The sequence below is a fragment of the Ailuropoda melanoleuca genome, chromosome 5 (assembly GCF_002007445.2).
Source record: "Ailuropoda melanoleuca isolate Jingjing chromosome 5, ASM200744v2, whole genome shotgun sequence".
Lineage (NCBI taxonomy): Eukaryota > Metazoa > Chordata > Mammalia > Carnivora > Ursidae > Ailuropoda > Ailuropoda melanoleuca.
In genome coordinates, this window is record NC_048222.1 from 68,353,897 (window position 1) to 68,365,964 (window position 12,068).

A 12,068-nucleotide genomic window follows, 5' to 3' on the forward strand; every position below is an offset into this window, starting at 1 on the left:
TTTTTCTATAAGCCAACCTCTTTTGTCTTTCAAACCCTACCCCTTGATTCTGTTGAGTTAGCAGAAAATTAAAATTCTTTATGGAGGGGCACCCCTCTTTTACAACATTGGTTAAGTCCCAGGAGATTGACATAGAGCCAGGGTATTTTGAAGACCTGTGAGTAAGGACGTAGGGAAGGGAGTGATAGCTAGAAGTCACATAGTCTGTGGTTGGCCTGTCCCAGGTTCCTGTCCATAAGGCTCCCTGGACCAGTGGGCCCTCCTGCAGGGCACTGCCTGGGCATCTCTGTGAGGCCACTGAGGTGCATATTTTGGCCATCCCTTCCCTGAGGTGATACCAACTGTCCAGTCTGCTGAACCCCTTTCACAGGAGTTTACTAGTCTCCCTCCTCTCACTACTGTTCTGTATCTCTCCTCCTCCTTCTGGACAAGGGGAATCCTTTCTATTCTTAGGGGAAATCTCTCACTTTTTCTTAATTTTTGCCTCAAAAGCACTCCCTTTTTCTTGTAGTTTCAAATGTCAGTAGGCCTCAAGCTTGCTGGAGACCTCAAGTTTTTCCTGCTATTCAGTGGTAAATTTGCACTAGGGAATACAGGTATATTCCAATCTTGGACTCTGTCTTCATTTATTTTCTAAGGATCATACTATCTCTAATTAGAAAAGCTATTGCAAGTCAATCACTTTCTTATAGATGACAAGTTAGTTTCATGATTAAAAAAATAGTTGATGGCCCAAATTGAGTTCATAATGACTTTTCTTACTCATAAGGTTTCCAGAGAGCCCTATGAAATACTCCCTTTAAATGTTCACCCATCTTATTCCTATATGTTAAAAGTCTGTTAATGGTAAACTATCTAGCACATTAGAGAGTGCCTGCCAAGTAAATTCTCAGTGTTTCCAAAAGAAACAAATGGAAATAGGAGAGAACATGCCTGGTAAAGATTAGGAGGCAAATGACACAGACAGCAAGTTCAAGGGATACTGGTTTAGCCTTCAGGCAACACTGACACTGGCAAGGCTGGTGCCACTTTCAAATCAGTTTCAAGAGTTACTCATATCAGAAATGCAAAACGGGGGTGCCTGGGTCTCAGTTAGTTAAGCGGCTGCCTTAGGCTCAGGTCCTGATCTCAGGGTCCTGGGATCAAGCCCCCATGTCGGGCTCACTGCTCAGTGGGGAGCCTGATTCTCCCTCTCCCTTTGCCCCTCCCTTCTCCACCCTACCTTGTGCGCTCTCTCTCACTCAAATAAATAAAATCTTGAAAAAAAGAAATACAAAACAACTCTACATCACGAAAGAAATCCTTTCACTATGCAGAAACAGAATTCTCCATTCGTAGGGGAAAAAAATGGTTAAAATCTTTTCTGTTTTCAACTCTCAACTAGTAAAGTTTTTGAGAAATCCTAAGAGATGGAAGGGAAACAAGTCGAAAGTCATTCCCTTTTCTTTTTGATTTATTTCAATCTCTTTTCACAGAGACAGCCATTGAGACAAGTATTTTTTATGTCAACTCACTGAGGACTTGACTGCAGCCATCAGAAAGACGCAATAATTGATTTCAATAATTAATTCCTGCTTGCCGAAGTAATGTTGCTTATGCACTCCTCCTCAGCCCCCAGTTAAAAGGAACTCAGAGGCAGGAGTGCATAAACAGCTACATTACTTTGGGGAGTGAAAGTCCCCTAACATACTGTAGATTTGGGAAGAGCTTTTAGGCCCGGGGCTATTTGAAGTTAATTCCTAGAGAGTTTGCTCTTACCTCATATTGTCCGTGATTTTCTAAAACCAATTCAGAGGAGTAGAAAGCCAAGTGGAGAGCTCAGAGTCTTTGCAACAATTGATCTCAGCTCAGTCAGAAAATCCACCTTCACACTATATCGAAAGTGCTCTCAAAAACAAAAGAGGGAGAGAAAGAGCTCTGGAAGGTAGGGCATCAGGAAGAAGGAGAGCTAAAAGTAAAAAAAGAATCAGAAATGAATACCATTTCTGAGGTAAACAAAGTGGAAAATGCTATTTGGGAAACCAAATGACCCCTGGACCCTTTTCATTTAAATGATTTCTAAAACCCAGAACCACTTCTAACTCTAGTCAAAAATGTTAAAATGGAGCTATTTTATGGTTCTTTCAAAAGAGTTAAATACGTTGTGCTATCTTGCATGCCTAATATAAACAGAAACTAAACTGACTCCATATGACAGTATTTTATTACTTCCTCTAAGATATTTCCATACATTTTTTTAAATAATATTTTGTATGCCTTAATACAACGATATAAAAATAAAACTCAACTCAGATGCAATACTTTAGAATATTTATCCTTGACAGAAGGCTGTTAAATACTCAGATCTTTGCAAATTTATCACTTAAAAATTACTTTAACCAGCTCCCCCACCCCAGATTATATACCCAGCTCCTCTTGACCCACAATGTGTCACAACACAGGCTTTTCACTAATCAGGGAATTTACAATCCCAAACTGATGGTGATGTCAATGCTTTATTGTTAATGAAGGCCTATAAAGGACTGGGAAACATAAATGGAAAGCAGGCCCTTATTAGGCATGGACCATACATAGCCATGCCCAGGTACAAGAACCGACCTCTTGTTACTACCTGGTCCCAGGGCGATAAGGTTCCTGATGTAAAGAACAGATTAAAAGTAAAACAAGACCAGATGTTTTTCCTATTAGATGGATTAAGTCAGACCAAACCTAAAATTAGGAAAACACGCGGGGCTGATTTACTACCGTGCTGTGATGGGGGGCTGCACTGGGAGCTGTGGCCAGCGGCTGCAGAGCCAGCTCTCCATTTATTAATGGGGCTCTGGGAGTGGGAAGGCCTCACCCCTGACTGCTCTAAAAATGCTGAACGAGGGCTCCAGCCTGGTGATGAAAGCTGCTGTCTGAAGGTGGACCCTTGGTAAAAACAACATTAAAATCTACTTCAAATACAGCTGATGGTACAAAGGGGAGAGGGAAAGCCTCAGCTTTACTATCTTCTTGAATAAAAATATTTTATAAATAAAAGCACCAAATTAGCCCAGCTCCAAGCATTTTTTTTCCTGAAAATACAATCTTGTTGTGAGTGGGAAAATCAACTTTACTGAGTCTCATGTGGACCAAAATCAGACAGTTCAATCCCAAAGTGTTTCTTTGCATGCTGAGCTCAGAGAGTGTCTAACGGAATAGGGCTATTGTAAGAGTTTGCCAGATTAACCTCCCCAGATAAGGGTGAGGCCAGGTTTAACAAAATAAAGAGTCAGGGTGTTCAGAAACTCTGCTGCAACTGCTAGTCTTTGACCAAATGGAGCTCCTTGCCAAAAACTCGATGTAAGAAAAGAATTATTTGAAGAATAGCCTGTTATCTTGAAAGCTTATTTAAAACTATAAATTTGAAGGAAAACTTAAAAATGTGCTTTTTCAGACAGTGGATTCAGTGTAATATCAAATAATCCTTTGGACAGGTGCACTCTTGGGAGAGTCTCCAAAGGTAAATTTCTTCCTAATTCTGCTAAGTTGTTCATATCCTAGGTATGTATCAGTATCTTTCAATAAGATTTGTTGTCCCCATTGTGTGTTTCGTTTTTTTCTTTCATTCTGCATCCTCAAAGCTAGCTTTAATATAATAGCAAGGCTATGTGAATACAAATTCAGACCCAGATTGGAACTCCTAAGCTGTCACTCTATAACCATGACTTTAAAATATCACATAAACTTCTATGAGCTTCAGTTTCCTTATTAGTAAAAATGAGGTCAAACATGCATCTTGTAAGGGTGAGGGTAAGAAAATGCCTAAAAGAGTAAGAAGTCAGTCAATTCACATCACTTCTATTCCACCCACTTCCCTTAGATCTGCATTACTCTAGTTCTCATAAGAAAAAGTTTTCTGAACAGAAGGCTGGCAAGAATGTAAGTCTTAAGTCTCCTCCCAAGACCATTCCCTCAGCCCTCAGTCATAGGACTGGATAGATTATTTCCTACTTTTGCAGAAAGTATGATGATAAATTTTCTCAATGTAAATTGTATTTAGCCCTCAAAAGTATAAATATATATATATATATATATATATATGAAGTTAAGTGTGTGTCACTTTTTGGCAGCCAGGAGTGAGTTATTGTGACTTCTGTGAGTATTTGGCTTACCCTAGAGACAGAACCCAGTACCCTCGGGGAATCAAGAAGATCCACATGGTGTGTTGGTAGGAGGAATGGGAACACACACAAACCCCAGTGTAAGACCAATAACCAGGAGAGGATATGTACATGGCATGAAACTAGATGCCTAAGCTGGACCAGAAAACAGGAAGGTATGAGAAGAACAGAGTTATGGTTTCTAGGGAGACAAGAAAGCAAGCCAAAGGAAAAATAAAGGGACACTAAAAGGAAGAAAAATCTCTCTCTCTCTCTCTCTCTCTCTCTCTCTCTCTCTCTCACACACACACACACACACACACACACCACAAGCTGATAGGGTGAGTGACTCCAGTTTTGTTTTGTTTTTTTTTCTACAAAAGGCAGATTCAGATAGCAATCTCTATAGGTGAAGTAAAAGGACACAACAAATACTGTACTGAAACTTTTAAACAGGCATTTGGGAAACCTGCTGTTTGTATTCATAAGCTGTTAGCCAGCAGATGGAAAAATATTACTTTTGTAGGAACAAATGGTCACCACCTAATTTATGGCACTTACTGTCTCAAAAATATTGCTCCTCTATTTTTTTTGTAACTGAGGGGACACATGAGAAATTACAGTGCAGCAACAAGAGTATTTGTTGTTCTTGAACATGTTAGTTTGGGACTCATCTCTGTTGCACCAATGATCAGCACATCATTTTGAAGTGTTCGACCTTCTAAGTTATTTTCATTTGCAGAACACCAGAAATGTGATGTATTCTAACACGATAGACTGTATCCCAAAATAGACATGGTTAACACATGGTTTGAATGTGGCAGTAACGTAGTAAAATGCCTGCATTATCATAATATGCTGATGGTGATGTCATTCAATGAAACTTACATTTATCTTTCTGGCCCAGCTCTTGACATTTAGTATGATTCCAGTTCTTTGTGAAAGGATGTCTGATTCTCCCAAAAAGAAGAAATCTGGCACTAGGCAGTCAAAGTTAGAGTAAACATATACCTTGTAATCTGACTTGGACTTAATATTTTCTTAAGTCTAGAATTCCTGCAGCCTTTTCTAGCTTGCAGAGTTAAGTGCAAATTTATGTCTACTGTCAAAACACTTAATCCAGCTTTCTACTATGGTATAAACAAATGTACTTGTCAAGTGTGAGGTGGGAGTCATGGAGTTGGGGGAGAGATGGCCGTGTATTTATGCATTTGTAAAAAATCTCTATGAGACTGTCATCACTCAAAAACTATAGTTTCCTTGAGGACGAGTTACCCCATCCCTAAGAGAAATGGCTCTTTGATTTAGTTACAACTGAATCACACAACTTAAATATCACACAACTGAGAAGACCATTTGCAAACTAGTTCTTCCATAAACTGCATTCTTGGTGATAAATGCTAGTTAGTACATGGCTTGATATAATGTAGCTGTAGAAAACATAAACATGTTTGTAATTTCTTGAGATAGCAGTGTAGAAGTCTAGATTTTAAAGAACTATCATGAAAAATCAACAATTAATGGAACTTCTTTTGATGGCACACTGTTTTCATTAACATCTAGTGTAGTCCTATATTTACCTTGTGAAACTAATCATTTTAATAGATGAAACATATTTGGTACCCATCTTTGTGAAAATTCCAAAGTAAGTATCAAGTTTTACAGAAGGTGTAGCTTTTGTATTCTTTTTACAACTGTTGCTACAGTAATCACATGGCAGAATGGAATCTTAAGAACCACCCAAATAACCCCTTGCCTCTAGACATGACGGTACTTAAACCAGAAAGATGACTGTTCATGCTGTTCTTTAAAACCTCAGAGGAAGCATATAGTTCTTAGATTATCATGGTAACTATGCAATATCTGTGAGTAATATATACAACTGTCTTTTTATGGCTACTGCATTAAGAGTATTTCTGTTCATTCCATTTTAAACTCTATTCGAATGTAAGTGTGAATTCACTGTTAAATAGATACATAACCTACGTTACTCAAAGGAGAATAGAATGTCAAAGAATGGAAATTGTTCTACATGAAAATCTTGTTATATTACTTTGGCAGTATTAAACTGGTAAATTAATAAAAATGTTCAGGTGTAATTCTCTTTACGCAATGAAGTATTTCTGAAAACGTCTGCAAAATGAATCACATTGAAAGCTCTCTATTTAAAGGAATCATATGATAAATACTTTAGAGTAAATAATCTTTTTCATGCATTCAGGTATATTTTCTCCTAAGTTGACACTCATCTATATTCAAGTTTATTTTAATATCTTAATATTCAAATTAATGGTCATACCAAATTATATTCAACCCTCTTCTACTGAGCCAGTAGGAAGTCAAACTTTCAATTTGATATATTTTATTATATGGGCATTATCTCAGTCAATTCATCCATTCTGTCTGCTATAACAAAAATACCACAGGCTGGATGGCTTACACAACACACATTTGTTTTTCACAGTTCTGGAGGCTGGGAAGTCTACAGTCAAGCCTGCCTCCTGGCTGGTGGACAGCTGCCTTCTTGCTATGTCCTCACATGGAATCTAGCTAGCTTTCTCATGTGTTTCTTTATAGAAGGGCCCTAATCCCATTGTGTGGGCCCCACTCTCATGACCTCATTACAGTCCCATCTCCATACACCATCACATTGGAGATTAGAGTTTCAACATATGAATTGTGAAGGACATAAACATTTGGTACATGGCAGTTGTTCTGAAGTTATTTATTTTTTGCAAGGTATAACATCATCTGACACAAAATTCAGAAAGTATAAATGGGACTATGGTGAAAAACAAATCATCCTTTGTTATGGGCAGAATTACGGTCCCCTCCATAAAATTCATGGGTTGAAGTTCTAACCTGCAGTACCTCTGAATGGGAGACAGAGTCTTGAAAGAGGTGGTAAGTTAAAACGAGACCATTCAGATAGGCCTGAATCCAATCTGATTGGTGGCCTTATAAGAAGAGGAAATTTGGACACATAAGAGACATGTATGTATGCTCACAAAGGGAGACCTTGTGAGGACACAACAAGAGAGTGGCCATTTATAAGCCAAAGAGAGAGGTCTCAGAAGAAATCAAACCTGCCAACACTTTGATCTTGGACTTTAAGCCTCCGGAACTGTGAGAAAATAATGTGTATTATTCAAGCCACCCAGTCTTCAGTACTTTGTTATGGCAGCCCTAGCAAACTAATACACCCTTACCTCTCTCCTCCTCAGCCACGTAATTCCCCTCCCTGGAGACAACCATTTTAACAGACTCTTATCTAGTGCACCCAAGAGGTTTTACGCACTACATCAGGTAAATATATGATACATGCATGCATGTATAATACCTTACACTCTATTCTGGATCTTCTTTTTTCACCTAGTAATGTATCATGCAGATCACTTCATATCAAAATGTGCTATTTTGTGCCTGCATAATATTCCACCGTATGAATATACCATAATTTATTTAGACCCACTTCTCTATTAATGGATATTCAAGCTGATTCCAACATTTTGTTATCATAATAAATACTACCATAAATCTTGTACATATAGTTTCATTTGAGTGAGTATATTTTTAGAACATATTTTTAGAAGTGGAGTTTCAAGGCCAAAAAATATGTGTATTTCAAATTTACAGCAAATTGTCAAATGCCCACCATTAGAAATTATACCAATTTAGACTCATACTAAAACAATGTATGAAAGTGTGTATTTTCCCACATTCTCACCAGCATTAGCATATATAAAACTTCGTATGTGGTTTCCCATTATAGGTTAATAGTGTATCTATTATGAATGAAATTAAGCTTTTCAAAATTTTTTTAAGCACTGTTTGGATTGGGCACCTGGGTGGCTCAGTCGGTTAAGCATCTGCCTTTGGCTCAGGTCATGATCAGGGTCCTGGGATCCATCCTCGCATTGGGCCCCTTGCTCAGTGGGGAGTCTTCTTCTTCCTCTCCCACTGCCCCTGCTGGTGCTCTCTCTCTCTCACATATATAAATAAAATCTTAAAAAAAAAAAAAAAAGCTGTTTGGATTATCTTTTCAGTAAACTGTTCATATTCCTTTCCCATTGTTTCATTGGGTTGTTGGTAATTTTCCCATTAATTTTATAAATTCTGTACATATTAAGAACATTAGCCTTATTCTATAATGTATGCTTACAATTTTTTTTTTCCCAACTTACTATTTGTCTTTTGGATGTGTTTATGATGCTTTTTCCCATGGACATTTTATTTATTTATTTATTTATGTATTTATGTATTTATTTATTTGACAGAGAGACAGAGAGAGTACAAGCAGGGTGAGCGGCAGGCAGAGGGAGAAGGAGTAGCAGGCTCCCTACTGAACAGGGAGCCTGATGCGGGGGTTGGATCCCAGAACCCTGGGAACATGACTTGAGATGAAGGCAGATGCTTAACCAACTGAGCCACCCAGGCACTCCCCCATGGGCATTTAAATGCAAATGTATCAACTTACTTAGATTTCTAAATTTGGTGTCACATTTAAAATGGCTTTCTTCCTTGAAATTTTTTTAAATCCATTTTCTTCTAAGAACATAATTATTTCAACTTTTCATTTAAATCTTTGATTTATATGAAATGTATTTTGTTGAAAGAAAGAAGATAAGGCGTGAACAAATTTTTAAAATGTTTATCTCATTGCAATGGCACACTTAATTATGTATCTGCTATGTTTTGAGCCATTTCTGAATATTTGTTCTGTTCCATTGATCTATGTACATACTCATTTGAATGCCTAATAGTTTTAATTATTGAAGTATTATAATATGTTCTGACATCTAATAGGGTATAAATCTCCTCTTGACTTTTCTATTTTTCAATTAACCTAGCTGTGCATGTTTATTCTTCCAAAATATCTTTTAAATCAGTTTGTTTAGTTGCCAAGAAATTTTTTGAATGCCATGAAATGTGAAAATTATTTTAGAAGTAATTGACACCTATAACATATTGTGTGTCTATGTAATACTGAAAAGTTACTTTGCAGTACAGCATTCCCGCGTCTACATTAGTAGCATGCTGTTTCCTTTACGTAGATTTTGCATGTTTACTGCTTTGTTTAATGCTAGGTATCTTACCTTTTTTTTTTTTTCTCTTTTTAAATGGAATATGGCACATTCAGGAAAAAAAATACTGAAATCTAAGTACAAATACAGAAACCACACATCAAGACAGAAAAGAAATTACCAATAAATGAAAATTAATCAAACTGTCATCAGACTTTTCATTTATAACATTTGAGGATAGAAATGGTGGAATACCAACTAGAGATTACTGAGGGAGAGAAACTAGTCATGTATCGACATGGAAGATAATTTTAGACATACAGTAATTAATCAATCTATATCAACAATACATACATAAATACATACTATAACCAAATAACAAAGAAGAAACACATTGTAAAAAAAATCTAATTATAGTCAGAATAAAAAATTCTAACCATCTAATTGAAACTTAGAAATCCAGGTAGCAATAAAGAGAGGAAGAAATACTGTTCTGAAATTTGAGTGGGGTGGGGCAAGGGAAGAATGGGAGAAGTAAAATTATCCCAACAGTTTCATTGCTATGGAAGAATAAGAAATCAAAGGAAATAAAGTATCCTGCTTAATGTCATGATACCTTGTTTCTAAATAATAGCAGAAAAATATGTCTGAATATGAGAAATGGAAAAAGGATGTAACCATGAATTAAATGGAAAATCAGAGAAGAATTTTCAAATTAACCATGGGGAAAACAGAATAAATAGAACTTAATCTAACCAACAAAAACAAAGGAAAAACAGATTAAATAAATAAATTCATAAAGATGAGAGGCATAAAATCAACAAATTGGTCTTTACACTAAATAGACAAATCTCCCAATAAAGATAAAAACTGCCAAATTAGGTCTACAAAAGAAAATCCAGTTCTATGTAGTTTATAAGTAATATACTTAAACTGAAAAAGAAAAATTGAAAAGAGATATAAAGTGATTGCAAATCAAAAATAAAAAATAAAAAATAAATAATAATGGCAATATTATTCTGAGAGATGTTGGAATTTAATAACTTTAATAGTTGTAACATGCTTAAGTTTCACTCATATTAATATGGAAATGGACTAAATAAAGCTGAGCAGGTTTTAGCTGTAGGATGTCTCTCTAAGAACCTAGAATGTGCTAAAGCACCTGATGACATTCCAAGCGGTCGGTGGGGGGGTATAAAATTCAGCATTTCCGAAACTTACTTGGTTACTTTTGTGCAGCAAAGACAAGTGATCTGCAGATTTGCTGGGGCACAGGGCAGGGGTGGGGGTGTGGGAAGGACTGCCGCACGCAGTCCCCTAAGTCTAAAACCACAGTATCAGGGGCCGTGGCCAGGCTGTTTTCATCAATCTCATGGATCTGGGCAAGGGAATGAGATCACTTTTGATTTTTAAATTTTGCCGTCCCCCTCAGACTTGGTGAAAATAACTTAAGGAAAATTTGGAAAGTGTTTAAGTACTCCATATTTGATTTTTTTGCCATAGAAAACTTTAAACTCACCTGGGATGGTGCTGAAGGGAAATACAGGAATGGATGACAGCAAAAACACAATTTAAAAATCAATATGGACATATCCATTCATAAGAGTGGAAGCAATTAGTTAAGGTCTTAGTGCCAAAGACAGAGAAATCCAAATTTCTGTAATATATACCACCAACTAAAAATTGAACTATTTTAGTCTGTCTTTTTTCCCAGTGCTTGGAATGGTGAAGAGGAATCTCAGAGTGGCATTTCTAAGGATTTTGGCTTGGAGGAACTCAGGAGTATGACCAACCAGGCATCAAGGACCTTAAGGATATATATTAGGGTAGGCTAAAATAGAAGGGGAAAAAAACAAATTAAAAAAAGGCAAGTAGCTCATATAAAATAAGTGTTTATTTCTTAATCACGTGAATTTAAGGCAGGTGGCTTCCTGCCATGTGAAGATTCAGAGCCAAGGCTCCCTCTACTTTGTGGTTCCACAAAGTCCTCTTGGTCATTGGCATCTAAAAGCAGAAAAGAGAGAAGACCATGGAGGATGTATATCTGCTTCTTAAAAGTGTTGGCTCAGAAATGGCATAGATCATTTTTCACTTTTTACTCACTACAACCCAATCAAATGGCTTCACCTGATTGTAAAGAGGGATGAAAAATATACCATAGTTGGATGATGGGGGGGGGGGGAAGCATAGATTTTAGCAAGCAGCTAGCAGTTTCTTCCACAGAAGACAATCAATGTTCTATCAAGGAAGACATTGAAGTCCAACGTAGTAATCTGCAAAATTTAAGGCAAATAGTACAAAAGAGTCCCTGGAGGATGGTCAACTGGGGATGCAAATAGAAGTAACAAGTATACTTTGCCTGACAAAATAAGTCAATAAGAGGAATCCTGCCATAAACAATAAGTGGAGCATCCAGATTCAACAGTACGGTTGAGGACAGTCACCACCAACACATTTAGAGGAGCCACTAGTGAGCCCCAGAAATGACTTAAGTACTAAAAGAACTGTCCCTATGATGCACTGAGGTCCAAATTCTATAATATAGCCCAAGGCCCTGGTGACTGTCTACACAGTTAGTTAAGACAGAAGAAGGAAGGAAGGAAGGAAGGAAGGAAGGAAGGAAGGAAGAAAGAAAGAAAGAAAGAAAGAAAGAAAGAAAGAAAGAAAAAAGAAAAGGAAGGAAGGAAGGAAGGAAGGAAGGAAGGAAGGAAGGAAGGAAGGAAGGGGAAAGGAGTATATAAAGAAGGATGTTTAATGCTTTTAGCCTTGTGTCCACATTTCTAATAAATACATCAACATTAGATATCCTATTTCCTTAGCAAAAGATAATGCAGAAGAGAGTAAGGCCAGGATACCACATGGTCTTTGTCCTCTTCACCACACCACATAAGGCCACTTTGTCTTGGAATCTGTAGTA